The sequence below is a fragment of the Grammomys surdaster genome, unplaced genomic scaffold (assembly GCF_004785775.1).
Source record: "Grammomys surdaster isolate TR1022 unplaced genomic scaffold, NIH_TR_1.0 125849, whole genome shotgun sequence".
Taxonomy (NCBI): Eukaryota; Metazoa; Chordata; class Mammalia; order Rodentia; family Muridae; genus Grammomys; species Grammomys surdaster.
The window spans coordinates 1,085,595-1,090,566 of NW_021620675.1; positions in this window are offsets into that span (position 1 = coordinate 1,085,595).

The window sequence follows — 4,972 nt, forward strand, 5'->3', positions numbered from 1 at the left end:
TAAACAAAACGAAAACAAACAAGACACTGATTTCTTTGTGTGTGTGTGTGTGTGTGTCTGTGTGTGTGTGTGAGCTTAGAAATTGTGGGAAGGGTCATACTGTCAGCTTATGTTCAAAAGCAGCTTAGATAAAGTCTCAAGAGACCAAATGCATGACTGTCCAAATAAAGCAACATGTATTTTGGGGTGCACCTGGGGACTGGACAACTGGCTCCCTCACCCTGTGTCAAGATTTAAAGGAGCAGCCCCTGCTGGCTTCTGGAAGTCCCTTTTGTAGGAGATATGCTGTTGACTGGGACGAGAGGATGGCTGTTACACGTTGTCGGAAAGCTCCACAGAAATGGAAGGATCGAGGAGGCATTATGTGAATGGGTTGCAAGCAGTTTACATCACTTCTAAGAAACTGGAACTTCTCTTTATTTCAACATATTTTATTAATTATTTGGGAATCTCATGTGATACATTCCTATCCCCCTCACCTCCCAGTCTTCCCGTGTCTGCTCCTTGCCCCTGTGATCCCCCAAAAAAGAAAGGAAAAGAAAAAAGAGTTCATTTTATGTTGTCCATACACTCACTGGAACATGGTCAAAGTCCTTGTGGCCGTCTCCTGCCTCCCAAAGGAAGCTGAGTTCTTCTCTGCCTGTGCCCCAGTCAGAAGCCATCGACCGTGGAGAGCTATACTCCAGACCCCCACCTCATAACTTTTTAAACAATTCTCCTTGATGACCACCTCTCTGGACTGTCACCTTTGAGGTGGGGCATAGACAGGGGTTGTCACAGAAGCCTTTCATGTTCGTCTTTGTCTATGGTGTGTCTGGGTCATCCATGGCACTGCAAGGGTAGCTTCCTTGCCTCTCACAGTCAGCAGAAGCATGAATCCTAGGCTGCCAGGTGAGTTCCTGGCAACAGCACAGACCATGAACATCCACTTGGTCTCTGGCATCAGCATGAGCCCAAGCCCTCTGCCTGGAGTCCAGTAGCAGTTACAGCTCACAGGTATCAACATGGCCCTCTGCTGAAGCTTGGGACACTGACCAGCATGGCCTCTGGCAGAATCATGGACCACAGAGGTCTTTTGAAAATGTCCAATCCAGTAAAAGTCCATTCTTCATCTCCAGCATCTTGGAGTTGTTCAGAGCCAGGGCAATTGTGAGGCTGGGCAGCTTGTACAGGGGCTGGGTCTGAGAAAGCTCCAGGGTGCTGCACATGATCCTGCTGACACTACTGGTAATGACCTGCTCCTCTGTTCACCACGGCCTTCTCACACCTGTCACAGCTGTCATGTCTCCAGTTCTGCCATATACACATCACTGTGTAGGCTTAGACTGTTCAAACCCTACTTAGGGTTCCTTAATGCCTCAACCTCCCTTCTAGCCCACTGACCAAAGGCAGGGGAGAAAGATGGTTAATAGAACAGAGGGGGTTGTGGACCTGTTTAGAAGTAGTTCTTTGGGGGTGATTCTGATCTTTGAGATCAGGATATCAACAGTCCAGTCCAATAACAAACACCAAACATGAATCAGTAGCAGCTCGATGTAGCAGAAACCGCAAGGATCTGCCAAACTGGCATGAGTCAGAGGAAGGGCAAGAATGCCGCAGGAAGTTCTTTGGTAAGCTTCTCTCTACAAAGTTATAACAAGCAAAGACCAGCAAAGCACTGCAAGGCAAACCAATGCAAGAGAGTCACTCACTGTCTGTCGGGTTCTATTTTACACTCCTTCCAAACATCATGCATCCTCTCAAGTCTGTCTCAGCAAAACATCCTCGCAAAAGGCAGTTTCCAGAGAAACATCACATGACACAGATGAGTCTCCAAAGAAACCAGAAATTCCTACATCACCACTCAGCTCTTCGGTCTTTCCAGCTTCCCCATCACATATGATGCAGTAGCACTGGAAGCTGCAGTGTGTCACACAGTGTGTCACCATTTTGCCCAAATTGCTTTAGATGAATGCTCATTACAGTGAGTCACGGGTCTGGTTCCAGGCCTCTGGCTTCTGCTACACCCTCAATACTGGATCCTCTCAGGGACTCCTTTTGGATATCCTGTTGTTGCCCTGGGTCATAGAGATCCTGCAGCTATATCCACAGGACTGGCCCTTTCAGATGCTACAGCAGCATATGAAATGCTATGGGGTAGATGCTGGGATGGACCAACTCGATGCCCTGCATCTGGGCTTGATCTGGTAACTGAGTTGGTCATTCCTAGCCTCCGTTGGGCCCCCTTACTCAGAGCTGACCTACACCTAGTGGTGGTGCCACAGAAATGTATTCTTAATTACAAATAGAAACCTCACCTTGCAAGGACTTAACACAGGTCAAACAGGAACTTCTCTCTCTCTCTCTCTCTCTCTCTCTCTCTCTCTCTCTCTCTCTCTAAGATTTTATTTTATTTATATAAGTACACTGTAACTGTCTTCAGACACACCAGAAGAGGGCATCAGACCCCATTAGAGATGGTTGTGAGCCACCATGTGGTTGCTGGGAATTGAACTCAGGACCCCTGGAAGAGCAGTCAGCGCTTTTAACTGCTGAGCCATTCTTCCAGCCCAAACAGGAACTTCTTAATTACAAACAAAAACCTTAACTTGCAAAACAACTTAGGACAAGCAGGAGCTTATTCTTACCTATCTTGATTACAAACAGAAACCTTAACATGCAAGGCCATTACTCCTGTCTCACAGCTGTTCTCTCTCATATCTACAGTAAAACCTTCCTGTATTGTGGTGTGCTCATGTTATCAGTTCATACAGATGCTAGCCTGGTCTACAGAGACAACATGCCAAGACAGACAGAGAAACCCTGTCTCTAAAAATAAAGGTGTCATATGGCGGTTTGTAGGCTGGTATTCTAACCAGTGCTTTTTGTGATGAGCAAAGACCCAGTAGTGAGCACTGTAGCAGCTTCCCTGAACAGTAGGAGCAGGCCTATTGGGGACTCTGTGGTCCCTCAGCCCAGCTGCTTCGGGAGGACAAGTAGACAAGTTTCCTTTCTGTAGCAGTGTCCTTGGCACCAACAAGTTCAGAGCATATGACTTAAACACAAACGGGTTTTTAAAACGTCCTAACTCTGCAGTGTTGACTCCAAATAGGAGTGCTCCCCCACTCCACCAGTCAGAGCACTGTGCTCCTGCTGTGCTCCAGCCACTGCTGAAGAGTGCTCCTCACCACAGGTCATGCCATATCCAGAACCAAGGGGAGACAGAGAGGCTCAAATAGGTAACTACTCTGGGGGTGGGATTTGTTAAAGGCTGAGGGAACGTAGGAGTATGGTGGCTAATCGTCATTGTCAACTGGGCCTAGATTCAGAATCACCTAGAAAATAACCGCTAGGTGTGCCTGTAAGGGTTTCCAGAGAGGTTTGACTAAGGAGAGAAGGCCTGTCCTGAATGATGTGTGCAGGACCATCTCAGTTCAGTCCACAGTGGGCTCACACTCTCTCTCTCTCTTCCTCCCTTTCTCCCTCATTCACCCCCCCTCTCTCCTGCAGATACAGTGTGATCAGCTGCCTCACACTTGGGTGCTGGGTCTTCCCAGCTGTGATATACTCCCATATCATGAGCAAAAGTAAGTTCTTCCTTCACTTGCTTCTCCTCTGGTGCTTTGTCACAGCAAGAAGCAAAGTGACTAAAGCAGCAGGGTTCTGTAGAGGGCGGTTGCCAGCCCACCACAGCGGTCGCCATGCTGGGAGGCAGAGAAACCAATTCAGTCCATCACCTCACAGGATGGTTCCGCAATACTGGGCTGGGGGTGATGGCCTGGAGCTCCCAGGGATCACTAGGCTGTAAGGCTAGTCTCAGGTCAACACTGTCAAGGCTGTGGAGGTAGAAAAGCTGAGAGGGCAGAAGTGCCAGACGGCAGGTACACACCAGTTCTCCTTGGCCAGTGTCACACCTAGGCTCTGTATTGGAAAACCCCATCCGTTTTGAAGGTGCACTTCCCATGTTAGTGGACCTTTTCTGAAAAGGCTCTCACAGGCATGCCCATCAAGACCAACCACGGCAGAAGCTGAGAGATGAGAGGAAAGGGGAAGGCAAACATAGCTGGGCTAGTGTGACCTTCATAGAGAAGGGGAGAATGAGGTACAGAGATTAGTGGAGAGATAGGGTGGAGGTGTGTAGAGTGGAGGAGGCACCCTGGGATTTGCTGTGTAAATAAGGCTGGCCTTGAGCTCACTGAGGTCTACCATGCTGTCTTCTGAGTGCTGGGATGAAAGGCATGTGTAGGGAGGTAGTGGTAGTTTGATGTATTTGAACACTTGGTCCCACTTTGTGGGGAAGTCATGGGACTATTGAGCTGGGATATGTGTCACTGGAATGTGGGCTTTAAGAGTTTATAGCCTCAGCTCACTTTTAATTCCCTCTCTCTGCTTCTTGTGTTTGGCTGGAGGTGTGATCTGCCACCTCTGGCTTTGGCTACCTTAGGCCATGCCTGCCTCACTGTTATGGACTCTTACTCTAGAACCACAAGCCAGAGCAAGCCTTTCTTTCGTAATTTGCACTTGGACTTGGTGTTTCATCGAAACAGAAGAAAAGCAAGTCTCCCACACATGGGACAGTAGCCATCAAAGGTGAAGAAGCAGAGCCAGCGTTGGAAGCTGCGATGGCATGAAAACAGGAGGATGGGGCGGACAGAACAGGCAGCTATGCTGAGGATTCCATGGAGCCACAGCACCTGTGGGAGAGCGTAGGTGGAAGAGTGAGGTAGACAAAGAGTTGAGAAGGACAGCAAGAGATTCAGGCATAGAGCAGGGGCAACTGGACTGGTACTTGGCAATCTGTCCCTCTTACATGAAACAGGTCACCAGTTGGAAGGAGAATGTTTAGGGATCCAATTGGTGACCATCAACCTGGACTCTGCAGAGGGTCAGGTGAGAGCAAGGCTCAGATATGAGAGACAGCATCTGGCCCCAAGAGAACAGAAGACAGAGAGAGAGAGAGAGAGAGAGAGAGAGAGAGAGAGAGAGAGAGAGA